The 24,750-nt window shown below is 38.2% G+C and overlaps 1 pseudogene; it reads right to left on the reverse strand.

Annotated features, from left to right (window-relative positions):
• LOC104130482 overlaps positions 1-24,750 on the reverse strand; it is a 30,288-nt pseudogene that overhangs the window by 1,444 nt on the left and 4,094 nt on the right.

Here is a 24,750-nt window from a genome sequence, read left to right on the forward strand (position 1 = left end):
CTTTTAGTAGCCAGGGGCCTACACTCCCCTTTAATTCTCTTTTCATTTTGAGGTGCCTTTTTTTTTCCTCTTATTTTGAGGCGATGAGCAGTGCTCAATCCTAGTACTGGGTGCCTCCTCAGAAGATGAGGTACCCCTAAAACAGAAAGAATGGTGCTCTGCAATGGCTAATACAACTGGGCTCTATTCCCATACCTATCATAGGTTTCCTGGGAGGTTCTAGAAAGTCACTTAACCTCTTGCCTCATAACTTCTCTGCCTTTAAAAAGGATCATAATATTTTCTTTTTCCATCCTTTCTCCTGTCTAGGCAGTTTAAGCTCTCAACTCTCTCACTTTTGATGTATAGCACAACAGCCAGGTAGAAAAAAGTTTCAATTTTGATTAGGGTTTCTAAGTACTACTGTAATGCCAATAAATCATAGGAAGAAAATTAGTCCAAAACCTCAGAACATCAGTGTTTCACCATTTAAGTTCAATTTGTTCCATAGCTGAAACTGGAATAGCTTTTTTGGTGAAAAAAAAGTCTACCATACACTACAGTCATGGTTTTGCAGCAGAATCACCTGATGTGCTTGCAAATGGTTAAGTTTGGTGTGTTTACCTTTGAAGAACAGATAGCAATTGCGTTGCATGAATTTGGCAGTAAATAGACACAGAACTGCTCAGGAATGTCACAGAGGGCAGGGATCTGGTATGTATCTGGGCCAAGAGTGAGCTGCTCTCCTTCTGGGGAAAAGTAGGTTTCTTCTAATGTATAAAGATGAACTCCCTGAATGAAGGCCCCTTCAATCTGAGCAAAGAAAAAAAGGTAAACTTTTACATCTCATCCAGCTTTTTCGAAAGACAAAAACTTATATACAATTAGACTTACTTTCTAAGTTTACACATAAACTGGTATCTTTCATTCCAAAAGTAGAAATTAGCCAACATAGACCAAAATAGGACCCAAGCTGTCCTCATCTGACTTGTACAAATATTTTCATTGGCTCACATTCTACTCTTATGCCTGGCTAAACACACTGTAAGTAATACAGTTACCTCTGATTTGCTTTAGCAAAATTGCCAAAGAGAACTGAGTCAAATCCACTGACTTCAAGCTTGTTGCTCACAGGAACTCCAGTGAGGAGATATTTGCCCAGGCACTATGACATAAATAGTCAGCTCAATCTGACATTTGCTTAAAAAGACTTGCAGATAGCTAATGAAAAGTCTTCCAGAGAAAAACATCTCAGACACAAATAGGTGACAGGTTGGCTGTGAAGAGAAAATAGGCTAATCTCAAGTAGGAAGGAACAACTGCTGAGTAGACACCTGGGCTATGACAGTGGTCATGTAAACACTGGTGCAAGGTGAACATAGAATTGAACTGCTAAGAAAGAATGATTTTACAAATCTGGCAGTCTTTGAATGTGAAAAATTAATGTAATCTTTTAGGCAAAGGGCAAATAAATGAGGATGGTCTTGTAATAGGATAAATAAACATGATAAGAAAGGCTTTTAAGAGGAGGACAGAGCAGAATTTGAACTTGGAATCAAAGGCATTTTGGACAGATGGCAAGGTATCTCCTACTATGAACATCTACAGAACTTGTCTTTTAGAACAAACAATAGAAGAGTTGTACTCTTGTTTTTCTGAAGCTGAGGGAATAGTCCTAGTCCTTTTTGTTTGCATGTATCCATACAGAGTAATAATAAACTGATGTTCATTGTATATAATTTTGATGGAGAAATGACACAACCACTCTTCCGTTCTCTCTCATAGGCTGTCATGTTTTAGTGCAGCCTTGGGTCAATAAATAGCTATCTTAAACAGAGGAAATGCAAGAAGCAGGTGGGAATGGAAATAAAGAACTTTCATTCATGGTAAAATCAGGAAGAAATAACTTCCCAAGGAATGGTGATGAAAGAAATCAATCCCATACAAGCCATCCACTCCTATGAAGGACAAGTGGATATGAAAGAGAACTAGAAATTCTGCTAAGAGACATTTCACTGGAGTGTGCAATCAGCTACCAACATTCAGAGATCAAACAGTAGAACCTGAGAAGTGTTGTGAAATACAGTGTCTCCGGGACATCTTTTTATTTGTTACTAATTCTACCTCTTTGGTGCCAACTTGTGACATTTGCAATCAGGTAAGGTTTTGCTAATGTCAGTTAGAGTCTTAGCTGACAGAGACAAGATTAAACAATAAATCTATTCTCTAAGACTTAGATCTAGATTTTTGGAAATTCAATGCAATGCCTGAGCTTTATTTTGAAGGTTTTGATGAAAGGTAACTATTATTTATGCCTCTTTTTGACCCGTTTCAGATTAATTGTGATACTGAGCTGTTTCTTTACCATGAGAACATTGTTGGATGAAATATATTAATGTCCCTCCTCGCTCTTAATCTACAAACTTGTGCAGAAACAATCAAACGATGGAGCAAACCAACATGTGAACCATGTGGATTTACTTTTTCATGTGTTGTACCCTCATAAACAAATAACAATGTTTTTTCATCTAACCTGAAACTCACATGAAATAATTTTTGGTTCAAGGCATGAATTAAAAAAAAAATCAGAACTGGAAAATTTCCCCAGAAATACTGCTATCTTGAGCCATAAAAAAATTCCAGTAGCAGAGCTTTATCTATCATATAAATGGGACTATCTGAACTGTAGGAGTGATAATTTTTCTCACTATGGACCAGATTATGGAAGGTTCCAAGTTCCACATTTTTACAGTGAATTATTTAGCTTTTTTCTGGATGAAGATATCATGTTGGGAATCAGAAATTCCCATGTTTGTAAGGTGAATAATCATAGAATCATAGAATGGTTTGGGTTGGAAGAGACCTTCAAGCCAAGGGAAGATCATCGAGTTCAACCAAGGGAAGATCATCTAGTTCACTCCTCCCTTCCCCGCCATGGCCAGGGACATCTTTCCAGATCAGACTGCTCAAAGCCCCATCTCATACTGAGTAAGCGTTTATAAAGAGATCAGTCAGATAGAGTGATATTCTTTCTGAAAGAAAGTATATCTCAGTGCATGATATTTTATACTAGTCCAGCATGCTGGAATTCTTTTCTTTTTCTCTTTTCTTCCTGCTTGTAGAGATTACACTACTTCTATTTTTGGAGAGAAAAGTAGAGACCTTAGATCGTAAAAGCATTATTTCAAAGAAGTTACCCGATGAAAATAAGTTGCATTAAATCCAACAGAGAAATTCATGGGGATGATGGTAATCCCTTTCTTTTTCTAATAATTTTTCATGTTAAATTCTTCCACCATTGCTTTTTGGGTGTAGTAGTCAGACTTGTCCAAACATTCTTCCCAACGTTTCCACAGATTCTCTGCATCAAACTCTTCTTTGAAGGATGTTAACTCCTTTGTACACATTTATTTCCCTAACCTAAACAGCAAGCAAATTTACACAGTGCTGAAAATAAACATTGCCTTAATAAAATTTTGACATATTATAGATAATATAATGACATGTCATATAATGATATAATTAATACTTATCTATAATAAACATAACATCATATCCCTTTCTCTAAGGAAATCACTGCTGATTTTTTGCTCATGTCAAATGCCTGTGAACTTAAGTGATGTCAGTGGGATTGTTCACAAGGACTACTCAATGCAAAGAAGGTTGGTAAACTCAAATTGTAAATAAGTCTAAACAAAAACCACAGAATGACGTGGAACTGGGTGAGAAGTTCAATAGTGGTGAAAGAAGAGTAGAATGGATACCTGGTAAATCTCAAGGAGACTTTTGAAAGTGGAGAGAGAATACTTGTGACATGACACCTTAGAGCAGCTCTGGGCAAGGCACTAAGTTGACATGAGGAAATCAATCAAAAGTGTGGAGCAAAGCTTGGGCTTGGAGATAGCAGGTGGATAAGTGAAAGCAGAATTCAAAGTTAAAAAAACTGTTTCACCTTTGGAAATGTGTCTGAAAGCTTTCCTGAAACATGGTAAAGGACAGCAAATAAATGGGAGAGGGAAAAGAGTCAAAGAAATAGGGAAAAGATATGATGGCTGGCATCCTAGGAAAGTAAAATAATTTATAAACCAGACTTTGGATAGACAAGAGGTTGGTACATACAAAAGGGGAAAAGCTTACCCTGTCTAAGCAGTATGTAAGGATAGATCTTGAAGATTGGAGAGGAAATGGCAACAATTAAAACTGTTGGCAAACTGTCTCTGAAGGCTGGGGAGAAGCCAGTGTCAACCTGGTAACTGAGATGACAGGAGCCAGCTAACTAAACTGTTGATAGATGGATGGATAGAAAAAATGGGAAGTCCAGTTCTGAGAGGCTGAGATGTAGGTAACAGCTGAGCATACATGAAGTGATCTAAAACTGTTCACACAGTACAAGAGATTATACTGTTTGGACTGAAGCTGGTCATACTAATGGCAGTCACCATTTTTCTCCACTCTTATCTGTATGGTATTAAGCATTATTCCATGGAAGCACAAGTGCTGAATAAAGTACCATTCAGCCCAAGTAAAGTTGGCTTTTTTTACCAATTTGTTTTACCTGTACATCTGTTGCATGCTGATTTGACACATATACATGTCCATTTCTTTATCCTCCACTCTTGCAATAACAAGCACACTATTTGTTTCCAGGTAAAAATGTTCCTGTCCTCCCATGTGCAAGTCACCCATTATGTATATAATTATAGGAAAATCTAAGCTGCACTTCAAATGAACTGCAAGGAAATTTATATTTGCCTATATATATGTATGTATGGCAGGGAAAAAGAGTTTTGTCATAAAAGAAAAATAGTTACATTTATTTTTTATTTTTTTGTATCTCAGGTTTATACCTTCTGGGACACTGTGTTTATTGAGAGGAAATTATTTGATCACTTAATCCTTGTATAGCTTTTTTTTTTTTCCCCCCAGGATAAGATCAGTATCAATTTAATATCTCATGCTGCTTCTTCTTTAGGAGGTTACATCTCTTCTGCTATAACATGATTATAATGTCTTCTTCTGAATCATTCTGTGAGGGAAAATACAGCTTCCCCTTCCTTTCTTATCCTTTTTTCCATTAGTACGCCCTTCTCCTATTACACTTTTTCTGCACATTTCTAACCAACACTTCTGTACCATTTCCCTTACAAGGAGGGAAATCTGTCAGCACAGCATAAAAGCTAAGTCTGTAAGTTGTCTATGTAACCTTAACTTGGGTCTGACAGTATTCTCCTAGCAGTTATTCCTGAAACACGTGTTCATGCAGAAGTAGTAGGAATCAGAACTGAAGCCACTAGAGGGTGACATAACATTTGATGGGGAACAGCTGGAAAAAGTCCAAAGAGCAGAAAAAAATCATCAGAGGTCATGAACCTACATGGAAAGACTGACACAATTGAGGGGGCTCAGTCCAAAAAAGTGAAGACATGAATCTTGAAATCCACGGAGGGCTGCTGACAAGAGCAAGAGAATAGTCTGTGCTATGTGCTCACAGTAAAGAGAACAAGCAGCACCATGAGACTTAAATTGCAGCAAATTGTTAGCAATGAAGATAATCCTTCTAATGATGAAGTACTGGAAAAAAAAATTGCCTGGGGAGACTCCAGAGCCTTCATGCTCAGAGGTATCCAACAACAACTAAGATAAATCTGATCATTCTTTGAAATATGATACAGATAGAATTGATGTTGGAAAAAGGAAAAGAGGCTGATGGCCTGCTATGTCCCCTCTTGTGATCAAGCAGGTGTCAATTCACATGTAGTTAGTATTCAATGAAGAGAAAAAGTCAGCTGCAGAAATTTAGGGAGTGATAACAGCAGAAGGTAGGTGTGATAGTATAGGATAGGATACTGTGATGAGAGGACAATCGGAAAAGCATAGGTTTTCTAAGCATTTATAAGGTGCTCACAAATTTCAGAGCTGCATTCAAGTGTTAGAAACACATAATTAGGGGAAGTATTAAAACTGGCCAAGCTAATGTTAAGAGAATCATATCTTGATATCATATACCTCAACTTTAGTACATCTTTCTACACTGTCCCACAGTGTACTCTCATAAGCAAGTTGAGAAGTACAATCCAGATAAAATCAGGGATACAACTGATTGAAAACTGCACTCAGAAAGCAGTTTACAGGCTTGGCTGTCAAGCTGCAAAGATGATGCATGTAGAATTACAGAAGAGTCTCTTCTGAGGCTAATGTTACCCCACAGTTGCTTTAATAACTAATGAGTAAACTACAAATAATATAAAACTGGAAAGGGCTGCAAGCCCTTTAAATGACAGGCTCAGATTTGAAAGTGATTTTTCTATATTGCAGAAATGGCCTGAAATCAATGGCATGAAGTTCAGTATGGGTAAGTGCCAATACTTTAGACTGAAAAAGATCTCAGCAGGGATTACAGAGGAGCATAACTTGACTGTATATCCACAATCAATAACACCACAACAACCGTAATCTCATTCTGTGATGCTAATTTTACATAGAATTTCTGGGAGACTCCACTTGGTGCTGGTGGAACCTAATATGAAATATTAACATAGCGAAGTTGGATGTAGTGAAATTAGAGATAATGGAGAAGTGAGCAGTAGCAATAATAATGGTTAACAGACATGATTTATGGGGAAAAAATGAGAGGACTGTTTAGAGAGTGAACCTTTAAAGCTTGCAGGAAGGGAGATTTAGATTAGGTATTAGGAAAAAAAGCATTCTACTTATAAGGACAGTTAAACTCTAGAACCAACTACAATAGGAGCTTGTGGAATATTCTTCATTGACACTTTTTAAACACAGGTCTGATACTTATGCACAGAGTATCCTCTGGGACTACTGGATCATGTTTACTATTTGAAGACACTGAATTTTATGACTGTAGCAGAGTGGTATTCCAAATCAATTTACTCTGATCCCCTTGTTTCTGGGATTAGCCTTAAGTCAAGTAGTCAATTTAAAATGGGCTAAGTTAAGTTAGCTAACACCCATAAAACCAAAGTCTTGTTTAGCTGTAATGTTTGTCCTAGAATCCTAGGCCACTTCGTTTGAGTTAGCTGAGTTCTAAAACAAGGAGATGGTAGAGTTTAGTCAACATGAGCCAGCAGGTGTTAGCTAAGCTTCATTTAAATGTGACTGTTTCATCTCCATTCCCAGAGAAGGGGAAAAAATCAACAACAGAGTAAGGTTTTTTGAGAATAGAAATTTAAATTCAGGCGCCAGCTGGAAATAGATTTTGAACTAGCATAATTCCCTTCTCTTGCTTGATGCACTGCATGTATGAACTACCTTCTATAATTTCATCAGCAGACTTGAATCCTGCTTTTTCTATTTTTCTTCCTTGAGTAATGTCTGAGTTATGTTTTATTGCATCCTGCAGGAAAAAAAAACCACAAACCCAACATGTTAATTGTAAATCAATAATATAATGTATAAAATAATACAATCCTTCATCATTAATATAATCCTTTTCATATGGACAGACGGTTGTAGCCAAGTATTAGAAAGAGCAGGACAGTCATTCCCCTTCCACCATCAAAAAGAGCTTCTGTTTTTTTCATTTTTTATACTTTATATCATTCTCTTCTTCCCCCAGATTAGAAATACTAAATGTCTGCTAATGGCATTCAGAGATGTTGAAAATATTTCAGAATCAGATTGCTTTCTACTGAAAACTTGCCAGACTTGAAAATTTGCAGAATATGAATGCAGGATGTGTGATTCCAGAACTTCTGCAAACATAAGCTCTCAAATTTAATTCTATACTGACCTACTGCTGGGAGTTTGGCTCCCGCAGGCATGGAATTGTTCGCTTAAAACTTTCTGAATATTCTTTAGCAATTTCATCCTAGATCTACAAAGACCAGTCTCTGACATACTGGATGAATAGGTAGTTAGTAAAATTTTTTTTGTGTTTCTAAAAATAAAACTTTGGAGGCCATTTATAAACTTTTTACACTTCATCTTCAGAATCAATGAAGTCCTATTTCATGCCAAAAAAACAAAAAAAAAATTCCAAAGCCTGGCAGAGGTCTGCACAAAGAGGTAAACAGTGAGTGAGGTGACTTAAAAGCTCTGTCACACAAAGAAGAGGAGACAGATTGTTACCTCAGTGGTCAGAATTGGCTCAAGATCTTCGTACACTATCTTCACCTTTTCAGTCCCTCAGTTTGCCTAAGTCATTGACTCTGCAACCACAGCACAGATTGTCTGACCAACACAAATCACCTGCAACACACCAATGTATTACCCAAGGGAAAAATGCAGGAGTGGTTAAGTTCCTGTACAGAGAGTGTTTTGTGGAAATAGATTCTGCTCAAATGCCACTTTTATATCCTGTTTCTCTAAGAATACTATCCCAGTGCAGAATTATCTTCCTTAGATGCGAAGTCTGTTAGCATCTTTCATCTGCTGCAACATTTCCGGCATTAGAAATGCTGCTGACATCAGAAGTCATGAACATTTCCTCTGTGTCCATCCTGAGGTGGTCAGATACGGTGCCAAGTAAAAGGCCATCTGGCACTGACTGCTTTCCTGGTCTGTACTCAGAAAGGAAGGAAACTCAGACAAGAAGGAATAGAGAGGTTAGAGCAATACGTTAGGAGTTATTCCTGCCCCATTGCAAATACCATGCAAAGGTGTCACTTGTGACGGATACAGCCTGAGGCCTGGAACATTCTGTACGGTCATGCTGGCTGCATGGATCCTGTAAATTTCTTAGCTCTGAACTGGATGATTCTTACTTTATTTGTCTCATCTTTGAAAATCTCAAATGCCATGGCTATTTCATCCTTTCTCAGAATCCATGCCAATCACTCATTTATCAGCCCTTAAGGAATAATGGCTGATTAATTTAAATACCAAGTTATTTAAGGGAGCATTTCCTTTCTCTCTCACTGCAGAATGGTAATTCTGTTCAGCCCAGCCTGTGTGGCACTGCATTAATAGCTCTTGCACTTATTTTCATTTCATTGCGATGATACTTGCAAATTCACTTTATTTTTTTGTAAATAACTGAAGTAAAAGGTCCAGACATTCCCCCAGAAGCAAGAAATACCGTATCTTCTGCATATGCTTGCTCATCCTTGCCATTTCCCCCTGCAACATCTCTTGCTGTCACTGTCTCAACCAGTCCTGGTACCTGAAGGGTTTCTGATGTGTTAGTTGATCTGGAAAGTAGAGCATGCACATAAATAAGTACAGTACATGGTACAAATATCTCTAATACAAGTAATTCAGTGAATTTCAGGACAGAAACATATGGCCAAATCAGACAATAAGAATAGAAAATACTCATTAACATACTTGTGTGCATATAGTTTTTTCTTACTTACATAATGTTTGCATGGGCTTTAATACTGGTTAGCACAGCCAGTGAAAGTTCTCCATCCTGGACAGATGTCATCAATGTAAACTGCTTCACCAGTAGCGTGCTTAATACCAGACTGGTGCATGGTAAGACGGCCCACAGGATCTTGTGGAGAATGTCCTGGGTCAACATCCTGCAGAAGAGGAACATGTTATACTCAAGCCAGAATATAATTATAGAAAGCTTTACTTAAAAACACTTTCTGAGATATTTTGTGGTCATAAAATCCATGTGGAAACTATCAAGATTTTATGACAGTATTTGCAGGACACATTATAAAGGGCTAATTCCATTTTTAGCATTTGTGCTATATTGGCACCAAGGTGCCCTGACAGAGGTCTCAGGAATATACTGCATTAGATACAACACATCTTTAATAAATGTCAGTCTCTTCTGCAGAAAGATTGCACTAAATAAATAGGAAAAAAATAAAAATCAAGAGAGAGATAAAAGGGACAAAATGGCATAGTGGAACCATAGCAGACAAATGAGAGCTAAGTCTTCTGGATCTCACAGGTAGCCTGCCTGCTGGATCCATTCTGATTCCGACAGCACCTTGTGCAAGCCACACTTCTACAGACTTCAGCATCACCACTGCTTCAAACAAACATATTTCAAATTGTTTACTTCAGAGAAAACATATCTGAAATCAGGAATATATTCAGGAATCACTTGTAATTCCTTCCTGCCCATCTTCCTAAAGAGATAGGTAAATTAATATTCTGGTCAGTGTTGACTACACTAAAAAATGTTTTCATCCGGGTTTTTGCTAATTAAATTCCCATCAACAGTCCCCTCTTACTTCAAAGACAGGCGGGAATTGAAAGCAGACAGCAAGTATGTCTGACAACATACTTAATGAAAATACAGATTTAGTGCTCTCTGTTGTTGAATTGCTGATAATTCACATTAACTTGAAAAGGACTATTATCAGGGACAGTGAAAATCTTCCAATACTTACGTTTTGGTTGGGCTTTTACTGAGTAAAGAGTTGTCTGTAAAATATCTCAGTCTCTTAAAGGAGAACAAAACAAATTCTTGGCTGATGCTCAAAGTTTTGGTGGAAAACTGATAGGAAGCAGCAAAAGTTTGATTTTAAAAGTTTGTCAGTTTTGCAATGAAACAAAAATACAAGTGAAAATTCTTGATGAAATCTGAATACTTTTTAAACTGAAATCTTCTACTGAACAAACTTTTTCACATACCAACTACCTCTCCTTTTCACACTGTAGCTTTGCAAATAAATCTTTAAGGCTTGAGCAACCACAGAGATGCTGCAGTAGGTTTTTCCATTTATTTGTATAGAGGCCCACTGGACAGTTTAACTAAATTCTGCTGAGTTCTTGCACAGCTGAAAGCTGTGCCACTGTTTCAGCTGTGTCAGGACAGCCCGATGCTGCACAACACCTTAATGGCAAGGAATGCATCTGCACCCTGAGAGACCAGGAAATTTATAAAACAATAAAAAATTTCCCACAGGGTCAACTGTTTCAGCAGCTTCACATTACAATTACTGGAGTGTTAGGAATGAAAAGTTAGAAGGACAAAATACTCATTAAAATAGAGGGTCTGTGGCAGTCCCAGCTACAAACACATCTCACCTGATAGATTTGGACACCCTGAGGAACACCACTTTGTAGCATTCCCAAAGCACTCACCTTCTCCTGTGAGAGCTCAGCAAACCTGAAGGGATACTGAAAGGAAGGTGATGCAGAGCTGTGTTGTCAGACCCTTATTTCCAAAACAAAACCCTTCCTCTCAAAAATTTTGAAGTAAAGCCTAGCATCTTTACCCTTTCTTCTCACATTCCCAAATCTTTTAAGAAGCAGAGTTTTCCTGCAGCCTGTATGCTGATGTGGGTATGCAATTCTTGTCCAGTCCTTACCATCTGATATAAACCATGTAACACTTTTCCAGATAAAATCTGAAAAGGAAGCTGAGAAGCAAAGTTCTTCTATATTCTACTTTTCCACCCAGAGCTGATGGAGAAAAATTTCCTCCAGCACCAGTCTGCAAGCTTTGTTCAGCATCTATCTGATCATTCTATTGCCTGGTAGAAAAATAGACTAACAGGAACTCACACTTCTTTATAAATAACAGGCAGCTAAAGATATTGTGAAGTATGTGGGAAGTAATAAGTGAATCAGCAGAAATTATATCAAGAAATAACCTATTGTTGAGGAGGACAGGTCAAATACAGATTGTGAGAGGCTGATGATGGGATCTCCACTTGCAGAATCAGGAAGACCCCATGGATCACACCATGACTCCTGCATTTGGCTTAAATACATAAAGATGTAAAGTACCTTCCTATGAGCTTCTCACAGGACTTCCCCGCACTCAGTGTGGTTTAGCCAATGCCTCCACTCCTCTGAGTATTTTATAATACTCAGATCTACAATGCTGTCTATACCTGGACTGAAGAGGACTTGCATTCCAGAAGTCATTATGGACAAAGCATTTTTCTGACTTTCAACTTGTCTGAAAGCTGAAATAAAGTCATCTTAATGGGAAATAAAGGAAAAATTCCATCAATGGCAGAAATTGATTGAAAGAAAACAAATCTATTATTCCTTTTATTTAGGTGTTACCATTGTCCAAAGAAAGCAACAATTTAAAAGACCATTTGCTAGAATTACTGTTTCAGTTAAACTTACTTTTCTTGAATTACTAAGCTAATTATGCAGATAGACATACTAAGAGGGGATGTTATTTGAGGGAGAAGACATTATCTGAGGCTATCTACATGTAAGAAAACATGCCAAACTCTAAATTTTATCAGTGGTTTAATGACTTCAGAGTGCTGGAAAAGCAGTCCTGGTAGAAGCCACCTCATATATGGCTGGTATGTTCTCTAAATTGAATTCCAGCTTAGAAAACAGTGTTTTCTTCTCCAGGACATGGAGACCTCACTGTGCTAAGGAACCTGATTTTGTGAAGATTTTACACTCAGAGATTCTATATTTTATGCTACAGTAATGACATTTTCAGATGGAGGTGCTAGAAACAGCTGGGCTTTCTACTGTCAGAAATACTTTGTTCTGGAGACAAATCAACATATTTCAAAAGAAAACATAATAGCAATTTCATTCATGATCAGGCACAGGTAAATCCTTTGAGGAAAGTGTATAAAGGGCCCTGTCTGTAGCCCCAGAAAGAAACTTCAGACTCAGACAGCCACAGAACTTTTAAAGTAGGGGTTAGCAGGTTAGCTCTGTCACTATGAGTATGTGATAGTCTTGTGACAAATGTAAAACTCACATTTCACGTTGAACAGTGAGTCTTGTCAGAGATGGAAAATCCTCTCAACAGGATTTACATTGCTTCACTGAAGTAACACTCACATCAAGCTACCCAAAACCAAAAGCCAGTAGCTGACGGGGACAAGAGGAAGAACTGACATCCAGGTTTCCATCTACACTTTCTGTTGACAAGTCCTGCAAAAAGAGTGTGCATGTGCCTTTTTGTTGTGTCAGCAGAGTTAATCGAACAGGCGATTCAGCATGAAAGTGAGTGGCAGAAGCAGCCTCCCCGCAGAATGGTGTTAATTTCCTGTGGTGAGGCTGCTTAATCTCATGTTATTCATGTGACAGCTGACAGACAATTTTCCTGCTCTTCAAAGTGACCTTTTGAGTTTGCCAGCAGTGCTATCATCTTTTGTTCATTTTGTTGCCTCCACCTCTGTTGTTCTTAGGTATAACTGTCTCTGAAAGGCAAGACTCTGAAATACCTCGTGACAGCTTTAGTTCTGTGGCACAACTTGCCATGGGACAAAGCAAGTTGGCATTTCTTTTTCTTTTACTTTGTGGAGGGAACTAACCCATTCCTCCTTAATTTTCTCTTCCAGGCTGTTTGTGTCTCAAATCACCACTTAGGCTCAAAGTTTCTGGGCAGCAGCAGCAGTGTTGCTGCTGCCAACACAGATTATGCTTTTGCAAGCTTTCACCTCATGGGAATCTTGTTTTTAATGGGGAAACCTGCCACGGCCGGCCAGCCTCTCATGGGGCAAAAGCACTCCTCCAGCATGAGACCACATATGTTTGGTATGCTGTATTGCAGTGGGCAGCTACTCCGGGGACTGATGTCAAGTCAAGGTTGGCAGAGACTCCTGTGGTCACTCCCTCATTGACTTCAATCACAACATACTAGCTTGTCGTTGGGTCTTCCTCTACTTGCTCCGTACTTTTCCTCAGATCCACTAGAGGGACATCTAAGAACACAGTAACTATGACACCGTTTTCTGTCCCCCTAACCCCTAAAGCCACATGCTGCCACCTTTGGTCACAGTAGTTAGGACCTTATTTTGTGCGTAGTTGCAACCACAGCTTAGGACTGTTCAGTGTAAATCGCTTATTAGCGAGAAGAGGCCAGAAATGAGCTTTATTGCGGAAAACTGTGTGACAATATGGCATTTTTCCTGCAATATTCAGGCAGCCCAAATTTCTGTGTCTGGAAGGGGCACAAGTGCACGTTTAAGAAGGGGGAAAAAACCAGTAAGAGGCCCAAAGAAGTAGAAGATGATGTCCAGCTGGAAGAAGTGGGAGAGGTGATGGAAGGATGCCAGAGGTTTCTTAGCTACTTCCAAAGCAGTAGTAACCTCCATCTTTCAACGCCTACTGAAGATAATGGAAATATTCTCAATAGCTACACACAGGAACCTGAATGAAACCTCTGAAACATCAGGGTCTTACCTTCAAAGAGTATGGGATAAGAACAGAAACAATGGCCTCCTTGGGCTTTAAGTCTGCATGCTCACAGGCAGCAAGAAACTGATAATTTAAAAGAATCTGCCGCTTACCACCTGTTGGAGAAAACTTCAGTCTGTTATTGAATGTGGAGGAAGAAGGAAATGTTTCTGCATTGCAGATTCAAATGTCATTGCATTTGTGCAAAATAATATATTAAGGCCAATATGGCCTCACTACAGCCATCTCCATTCAGAATCTAGCCTTAGACTGCAAAATCCCTTGAGTGGAAAGGCCAATCTTTATGATACATGTTAAGCGCAATATATTTCCCTATATGAATGCTATAGTCCCCCATCACACATAAAATACTGAGCATTTTATACTTTCTAGAAAATGTGTGTCTTGTTAATGCTAACAATATTCAGAAAATCAGTGATTTAGGTTTAAATATGGCTATTCTGTTTGTGCTCAAAAGCTCTTAGACCATTAAATCATTAAAGCACAGTAAGCTTTTAAGAAATTATTAAGCACTGTGAGAAGATGGAGAATTATCCCTGTACATCTTTAGTTCAAAGACAGTAGAAATTGTTGCCAAGATTTTCCAAAGTACCCACGGATTCTACATGACAAAAGTGGGACTTGCTTGGGCTTGATTATGGGAAGTGTTATTTAAGCATGATACACACACACATATATATATGTAAAAGTAGCAGTGACTTCAAGAGAAGTTTCTAGGTGCATGGCCCTAGAGAATGAATGGAAGATTTTCTTAAAATGAGAGAGACATAAGCAATAAAAGCAAACAGTGGTGGAGTTACAAGATAAAGCTAACCTGTTTGATAAATGGATCAATATAGCCAAAGGCAGTGTAGAAAGGAGACTTTTCTACCTGTCAGGCCTGCCCGCCTTGCTTTTATGAGATTGCTAGATGTTGTTTCATTTTGCCTTGTGAAATGGGAAGACAGTGTTTTCTACTGGCAGACACTTCTGCCAGTTAAAATAACAGGCAAATACCACAATAATGTCCTCCATTCAGCAACATGTACCATTCTAATTCATCTAGGAGATGCACAGCAGTGTTTCATTTGAAAACTTACCTATAGCCATATTCTCTGTTGCAGTGTTCTGCCTGTCCAGCAAAGATATTTGGCAGGGAGTCCAAAGCTTGCCTTCTGATGTCAAGTTGAGGACAGATTTGCCAAATTATAAGATTGGGTTCAAGTCCCAGGTTGATTCCCTGCCTACAATGTGTCCTCCTAAAGACTTTAACAAAAAATGAGGTTATTTTTAGGCTTGTCCTTCTTACATGTATGTAACTGGGATCTGTATCATAACCTCATTTTATTCACTTAAAAGACCTGTTGGAAGAACTTACAGTTGTTTTGTTCAGTATTAACTGAAGTTCTACATTCGTACTTTTTAATGTGATTTCATTTATTTCTCCCTTCAAAAGTCCTGTCTCGTGTCATCTCTGTTGAGAGAGACCAGGTTTACTTTTCTGCTTCCCGCCCTCCTAAGAGGTGGCCATTCTCTTAAGTTAAAGGAAGAAATACAAGGTATTGAGGTAAGACCCTTTTAAAGGAAAATCAGGGACAAGGTCAGAGATGCCTAATACATGATGGCTAAACAGCTATGCATTGATAGTCAAGATAAAGTATGTTGGGCTGCAGGGTGTGCGGTACCTTACCAGAGAACCCCACTCTTCTTTGCTCAGCCTCTTTCAGTTCTCTGCTCAGCCAGTGAGCAGGGATACCAGGAATTTCTCTGGTTACAGTTCTCTGGATATTTGCCACTGCTAATTAGCACAGGACTCCCAGTTATTTCATACAACTTTTGTGATGGTATTAACTATTTAGCATTACAAGGCATGATCCCAGCCTCACCCAGCTTTTCTCCATATATTTGTAAGTGACATTCACAGAGATACATCTGTAGTGTTGTCTTATTTACTGTCACTGCTGAATACATACTGCCATACTCCTGGTCTGTTTTCCAGCTAGAGTTCTCAGGTACTGCAAGACAACTTGGTAGATCTTTGTTTTCTCCTCTGGAAGTTTTGGGACTGTCTCCATCAGGATGTCTCAGAGATGGGCCATGCAGCAGGCAGTTCCTACTACTAACCCTGAGATAAATGAGTTTAAACAGTGAAATCATAGTGCCTCAATATAAATGCAATATATAGCTGATAAGGCCTGATAAGATTAGCTTTTGTACACAGCTCTTGTCATCAGGAAGACGAAGAGAAATGATAGTCAGATGCATTTTATATGACATGCAATAAGAAGTGTAGATACTATTTGCTTATTCAGCAATGGTTCCTAGTATACACACATACCTGACAAATATACATTGCATATTTGCACACAACAATGCATATCCCTTTTTTGCAATGTGTATCTCCAAAGACATGAACAACAGTTGACTCATTAAGATGAAGGATGACCAAATTATTGGAATCTTCTTATTTATCCGAAGGGTTCTCATTTGATCTGTGCCTTTACTGTCCCATCAGTGAAGGAAATATTCTTACCAAATTCCTTCTGACTGATTACTCCCTCAAAAAAGGTATACTGACAAGTTATAAAAGTAAAAAAAACCCAACATACATAATATGCAGAAACTAACTAGTGCCTGGATATCATGGTATATGGGGTTACTATGCCCTTTTCATGGGCGTTATTTATTTGTGATGCTCAAGCTAATGTGGATGTGAACTGTTTGGCTCTCATCAAGCATGAGTGAGTCCTTCCTTGTTCACACAAATTGTCTCTCTGAGGTTACTGGGAGAAGTTAGGCAGCACAAATCCTGGGCTCAGACGATGGTGATACTGGTCCTAGTCTAGTTATTGACACGCTGCAAAAAATCAGAGGAAATTACATTGGCCTAAATATTAAAGCACAACCATTGTGGTGAAAGAATGCATTTAGGATCCCCAGAAGATAAAATGCAAGATTATGTGCCTACTGCATAATGTAATCCCTATGTCAAAAGATCTTTTGTACTTCTGTACCCACACTGGTGTTCTCCACAACCCGGGGTGCCATTGGATACTTGATTTTCAGCTCCAGAAGCTCCTTCAGACTAGTGGAAAAAGTCTATGTTGTTCTCCTGCCACAGAAAATCAGTGTTGTTCTTTGCTGCTCTTGGGCCATTCTCTGTGGTGGAAATGACTAAGATTTGGTAATTTTGACTAATATCAATATAGGCCACCATATTGATAACCAGGACATTGTGTCATGACAGGCAATGAGTCATTAATGGGGCTTTTCATCTGAGGTTCCTGAAGTGCTGTACAATGCTGAGCTTTTATTGTAACTATGTTATTGTCCAAGAAACTGAGACAAGAACCAACTAAATGACTTGGTAGGAGACACACTAAATGAGTGGTACAAGAAGATCAGCCTTATGTTTCCCTTCCTCCTGCTCTGATGATTCTGAAAGACACCTGTTGTATAAGATGTAAACAATAAAGCAATGTGACTGGACTTTGTGGGAAGTCAGGATGCCAAAATATCACTGCATATGTGACAGAATAGAAGTGTATCCTCTTAGGGAGGATCACTGCATCCCCATTTGCTGAGTGTCTTGTACCTACTGTACTAGACCGAGACTAGTTTCTACAATATGGAAAACGTTTTTTTAAAATTAAAGTACCTACTTTCTCATTTGTCTGCAAGGACTAATCTTTTCAGAAGTATTGTCTCTTTGGGATGGTTGATCAGCATTTACATTTTTGTTTAATCAAAGTGGTTTACAGGCACCTCCTGTCTTACAAAACTAAATATATCCTTTTTTTTCTACTGAGAATACCATGTAAGTTCTTTTCATATTTGACAAATGCCATGTAGAATCATGGTTTCAAAATATGCAAGAGCAGTCACTGAGAAACACTTGTCTTTGCAGACAATGCAATGAACAAACAGGCCAGTGGACAAGCCAGAGAACTTTTGCAACTATGGACTGGCCTTCTAGGTAAAAGGCATGCCTGAAACATGAAAAAGGAGCTATGTGTCTGTGGAACCAGTCATAATCTTAGTGGTGTGGGCACCTTTCATGCCACTAAGTATTACTGTCTAGATATTTTCACAGCTGCATTTCACATGCTTTTTTCACTACACCAGACATTTAAAGCACATTCACCAAGCAGGTTTAATTTCTAAACTCAAAGCTTAATGCTCAGCCTATTTAAATCTACTGAGAGCTTGAAACAGACTCCAACAAGATTTGAACAGGCTCATCATAATCAATGAAGGTCATGTTAAAGACTCTGTGTAGCCTGAAGAAGCAGTTAATTCCTCCTGGCAATTCAGTCTGAATATGTAGAACAGATGATGGCACTTCCTTTATGGCTAAACAGCAGTTTGAGCCAGCAGCAGTTTAGTCAAGATCTTCAACTCAAGTATAAGAGTTGCAAAATGTCCATTTAATCCTTGCATTATTAAAGCATGAGTCTCTCAAAGGTAAGTCAAGTAGCAGAAAGGCAAACCTGCCTTCCACTTCATGATTTCATAAAGGAGCTTATGGCTTACTATGCGTGTTCTGCACTGAGAAGCAATCATTAAACAGGGAAGTTGTACTCTATGATAAATGTTTACAAAGCCAATTGCCTTGCAGCAAATATTCTGTAGTGCAGTAACAAATCAAAGAACCATGCTATGCTTTACCAGAACTCAAATGAACTTTTGGGCTTCTGAGGTGATTCTGTAATAGCACCAAGAAGCGCTCATGAATATTTGCAAAAGGAGTGCAAACAAGGAATTTCACAAGAAGCTGCTGAAACATGAGTGAGGATTATAAAAAGCAGCCTGGACCTGTCTGCTTGCATTCTACTCCATAAAATCCTCAGGTAAATCCTGCACTACCATTTTCACAGATCTCTTCTCTTGCCTCTCTCTGCAGGTCATGGGCATTTTATGCCTCATCTTCTCAAGTGTCCATCTGTCCTTCTGTGACTTTCCAGTAACTAATGCAGTAAACCCTCTTCTTTCATCTTCAAGTCCTTTGCCTTTCCTGTGGACCTGCAGCATTTCTCATTTTTAAGTCCAGTCTCGGGTTGCCAGGGTCTATGTACCAGTTGGAAGGAAACAATGGTTCCTGTGGTCAGCTGAATCCAACAGAGAATCACAAGACAGAAAAGATGGAGAAGCTCTTTTGGGAACATACTAAGAAAATACTATATTCCACAAAAAAGGGCAACTGGTCCAAAATGAAATGGTTCTGAGTTCTTTTGGGAAAAGTGTGGAAACACAGTCTTCATTCTGGAGAGGCAGACAATTCCTTTTTTCAAAATATGAGCTATTTGTACTAACAACAACATATACATTATCCACATTGAGTCCAGGAGGAAATATAAATTCCTGTGTTGGATCCAGAGGTGGGAATTATTCTGCATTGCAAAGACCTGAATGAATTTGCAAAGAAATTTGGGGGAAAAAAAGAAGAATGCAATTTTTCAGAGTAAGTTGTAAGTCTTTGTCAACAGATGAGATTCTTTCCTGAGGTGACACTGAGTTTTGACACTTTATACGTTGTGTTGCATTCAAAAACTCAAGATGCCCAAATTGATTTTTAATGTTTAGTTCTGTTATGCCTATTCACAAACTACTCTAAAGATAGGAGACTATCAGTCTAAACACTCTCAAGCTGTTGCTTGAAATACATCAAGCCTCAGGAAACATCTTGCAGTATTTCCTGAAACTGGTCATAGCAAATGTGTAGCAGCTACATTGGGTGAAATGTCTACTGTGGGAAAATGCAGTGCTGGATGGTATAGTTACGTTCTTTTCATAAACTGTGCCTGTTAAGGAGCTTTGTGACAGAGAGTTTGACATGACAACAATGTAGTAGTCCATCTGATGAGAAAGACTTATTTTCTGTTCAAGAAGAGCCTCTCCACCCTTGCATAAGCACTGCAAGAACTGAAGGCTGACAGCACACCATAAAAATTAGCTTTTTCTAATTCTTTACAGATGTCTTTTTTACATGAAAGGAGACTCTGGATATGCTGTGTTACCAGCACTGGTTAGTTTTTTCTGCCTCACTGATTTATTTTCAGAATCAAAAATCTTATCAGATGAGATAGCAACAGGTCTTCAGTGTATTGAATAGGAAAAGACATTGACATATCCTAGTCTGAAGTCTCTTATCCCTTCCCCAAAAAGTCATTTTCTCTGGGCGCTCTGAACAGATCATGGCCATGATAACTGTAAGATCTGGCTCTGGATGACCTAGTCTACAGACTGACTCCATGGATGAAATGGCAAAAAAGTCTGGCTCTCCCTTGATACTCACAATAATTAGGCACCAGCTATTTATCTTGGATGAAAGACAAATACAAGGAATGCAAATCAGTGAAAGCCAAATAAGAGATCACCCAAAGTAACTGCTGTTTTGTAACTGGCAACTACTGCATTACCATATTCATGCTCCAAACAACCTCCGCAGCAGCTGGCCAACAATTTTTAGTTCTTAAAGGGGCAGAGTCAATACACGTGCACAAATGTACACATACATTCAGTTACACTCCTTGGGGCTGTAAGGCTTTTCCTTGTCAAAACAAGTTTTCCTCCATCACCAAAGACATTTTACTTTACAGGCTCCTTAAAAGTTTTTCAGTCAGAGGAAATTTATCCAAGGAGTTCCTCATCATGAAGCAAGCTGGAGTCACATTATGGCACTATGGCCTCTTCTTGCAGGTGGATGAAGGCAAGTTCTGAGATGCACAAAAGGAATGGAGGACCTTTCTGAAGGCCTTATGTGTACAGAAGTTTCCATGTGTACCCTTACACAGAATAACTGTGGAACCTTTGCCAGAAGAAAGACAAACAAGGTGACTTGTGATTTTAGAATGTGCATATGTAGAGTGACAATAAAACAATGTGTATTTTCAAGTAATACCAATATATCAATTACTATAGAATGCAGAAGAATGAGACAATTCTTCCCTGAAGATCTTGGAGCCACTAACACACAGTAATGCTTATGAAAGGCTTTACAAGTACAAACTGACATTGCACAGGAATAGCTTTGTTTCATCTTCAGAAATTCAGAGTTGGTGTCTCAAGCACATGGAAACAAGCCATGCTGACGGCTGCAGAAATTCTGTTAAGAGAGTTCAACTTCACATCAAGATCAGCTTTTTTAAGAAAGGTATCTTTGATCAACAGTTTTCTTCCTCACAAAATGGTGTAGACTTAAATGTTTAATATTGAGATGCACACTCTCACTGGAAAATGTCACTAAATAGGTCAAACCTGTCTGTATTCTCAGTACACAGCAATGCCAACGTGCACGTGCTACCTTTCTGCAGGACCAAGAGCACAGAGCAGAGTTCAGTCTGGGCTAAATGCCTGAGGACAGAAAAGTATCTGCTGCCATAGTTCAAGATGGCCTTTTCCTACACATTTTATAATGCAAACAGAATATATAAAAAAAAAATCTAATTTAACTTACCTAACCTCGTGTAGAAGATGAACTCACATATTCTTCCTGATCCAAGCAACTCTGACCAGTTCCTCTGAGTTGGCAATATGTTGGCTCCTAAAGAAATCATATCCTACTCTTCAAAAGCAATGAGACAGCTTTGTGATTTATTTGTAAATTAATGTTTTGATTCTTCCTGTTCCAAAGCAGATTTGTTCAGTCACTTGAAGTTGCTCTAGGAGACCTCTTAAACCATAGGGCCCCCAGGAGTGAGTTCCCTTTGGGTACCCAAGTATCCATAAAGTAAATGGAAAGAACTCAACATTTCTTCAGTAGTGTCTGGATCAAGTCATTGGAACTGACGAAAAGGATTCTTAAGTGCATTGCAAGGGTACATGTAAACATAAAGTCAGTGGCAGCTCTAAGTGCCCAGCACATTTGCAAAACAAAAGAGCCAGGTTTTACAAAGGCTCAACCAAAAAGAATTTCCAAATGAAGCTAGATTTCAGGTAGGTATTTCAAAGGAGGCTCAACCTTTTCAGATACCACCAACTGTCCCAAAATAAGAAACACATTTGAAAATATTGACCTACCCTAGCAAAAGATGTGTAGCTGTCTATAATTGGCCTGTATCCTGTGCAATGGCAGGTATTTTCAGAAATATTTAGACAGTACTAAATGCCACAGTGTTTCCTATTTGAAGTCTCCAGTGTGAACCACCTTTTTATGATTTTGAGATGTCCTTAAATCACCATGGCTATGGCAAAATACCACTTTGGAGCATCATCTACTGCTCTTTGAGTCAAACCACACTTATGACCTTGGCAATAAAACAGTTATCCCTTTACTACACTTTTTACAATTTACTGTCTGAAACCTACCATTTTGCTTAGGTACTAGATGATGTCTTCCATCTGATTTCAACATGTTTCTAGATTTCTTTAAACCCAGTGCAATTTTATCCATTGGTGCATTTCCACTGAGAGATGCTAATTATTCCACTGAATACTTTGGACTATGCATAATGCAAGCTAATAAAAAAGCTGCAGCTAATAAATTACTTTCCACTACTGCCCTTCTCCAGTTAATACTTAAATTAATATTGTTTTTCTTCCAGCATAGACGGCTCTCAACAGCAAAGCTAAACACTTGCTTAACTTTATAACCTGCATGGCAGCTTCTTAGCTGGGATAACTGCCACTGAAGTCAATATAGCCCTGACAGCAGTTAGCAACCTGAAGAATCTCAAATGACAGAAAATAAAGATAAGATAATAAAATAAGCTTATGCAAAACGCTTTGGGGCCTAAATGAATTATTTACTATGGAAGTAATTCTGTGTTGATTTCTTTAGTTACTATTTTCATCGCAAATGCACTGAAAGGTTTTTCATGCTTTGGGAAGCTGTAAGGAAGATTTGGGCAGTATTTAGAAAAGTTACACTCAAACTTTACAATGTCATATCCAGGTAACGAACACACAGTATGCACATACAGCACTGGATTGCTCTGCCGAGCACAAATACAAGGTGAGTTGTGTTATTCCTACTTATTGTTCTGTTTACATTGGTTCCCAAAGAAAAGTGAAACAAATCATCTTAATCCCCAGCTGCAGTAATTATAGAACTCAAAGGCGAAGTTCAAAAAAAGGACATACTTCTTTCTTAGATAATACAACAGCAATTCTTCAGGGTCTGCCTGCCTCTCTATTACCTACATTATGAAATAAAAAAAGACATTATGGGTTAGAGAGAGATCTAATATAATTGTCTCACAAGGATTAACTATATTGTTTAAATGCAGTGATTGTAGATTAATATGTAGTGTGTTTGGTCAGCAACAGGATCCTGTCACTTGATCACAACCTGCAGATAAATAAATGAATGGGTCAGGCAGTATTGGTCAAATATGTCCTTTTAAAGTAACAGAAATAATAGTTACTCAGAGAACTGAAAGGGTAGAAGGGGTAGAAAGGCTGAGTAAGCACTGAATGGACAAGAGCAGAAAGTGTCTTTGGATTAGATCCTTTGTTGATTCTTATCAGCATGAATCAGAAATACCTTCATCTTAAAGCCATGTACTCGTGTGTGTGAAAATTCTGTGCATTTTATCTCCTTGAAGTTGATATTAACCCTTTCATTTGCAGAGACCCATCAGCATAAAAGCAGATAAAAATCTTAGTATAAGAAGAGCAGGGAGGATACATAACTAAGTATATTTTCAATGTAATGAAGTTTAATGTGTATGAGTGGGGCTGATGCAGGCCTTGCTTTAACCTTATCTCAAGAATGTTGCTGTATCATTGGCATGCTTCAGTTTGTTGGAGACAAGATAATCAAACAGCTGTGAAAACATTTTTAGGACCTATTGCTGCAGAATAAGAGGAGATTGAACCTCAACAGTTCTGCTATACCAACAGCATGCATCAATTTATCAGGTGTAAGATAACATGAACTAGTTCAGGAATTTATTTGGAACTGCAGAGTGAAATAACGCTTCAGAGTATGCCTTTAAGCACAGGTGGCATATAAGGACAGATAAAACATAACTGACAGAAAAAAAAATTAAATTACTTTTCCTTAATTCACCTGGTAAAAAAAAAAAAAAGCCTGTACCACCCCACCACCACCCCCCCGAGTACAAAAATGTTGATCAAAACCCTGAAAAATATCTCTAGAAAAATACATAGCAAGGTTGGATTGTTTGTTTGGTTTTTAACAAAGAAATAAAATATCTTAATTTGAGTTTATATTTTAGCTGACGTGTTTGTTAATAGGAATTCTTATTCACTCAACCTGCAAAGTAAGAAAAGGTGACAAAATGTCTTAGAAAATGAAATGTGAGGTTTTGGCACCAAGAACAGAAAAAAAAATTAACTACTTATTTTCTTTTGATTAATTACTGAAACTATATTAGTAAGCAGCATATTCTTTTACAAGTGATGTATTTACTCTAACTACATCAACTTTAGGAGCATACTAGTAAAAGGTTTTAGTAAAAAGCTAACTAATTACAAGTCTAAAAATTCTGTGATATGAAGGGTGATACAAAGTCACCCAGATTATGTAAACAATGTGGTAGAAAGGATGCTATAAGGAAAAGCAAAGACAAGAGATGATTATCCATGAACAAACTGTTGCTCCAGAATAACAGCCTTCCTGAATATGAACAGTAAACACTAAAGCACTGCCGTTAAAAAAAAAAAAGGCATTTAAAAACTTACCTTCCTGCCATTCACAAAAGACAAGCTCATCTGAGTGTTGGGTGCAAGCCATGCTGTTGCATTAAAGCCTGAAAAATAAAGCTT

Source organism: Egretta garzetta, unplaced genomic scaffold (genome assembly GCF_000687185.1).
Source record: "Egretta garzetta isolate BGI_Z169 unplaced genomic scaffold, ASM68718v1 scaffold297, whole genome shotgun sequence".
NCBI lineage: Eukaryota > Metazoa > Chordata > Aves > Pelecaniformes > Ardeidae > Egretta > Egretta garzetta.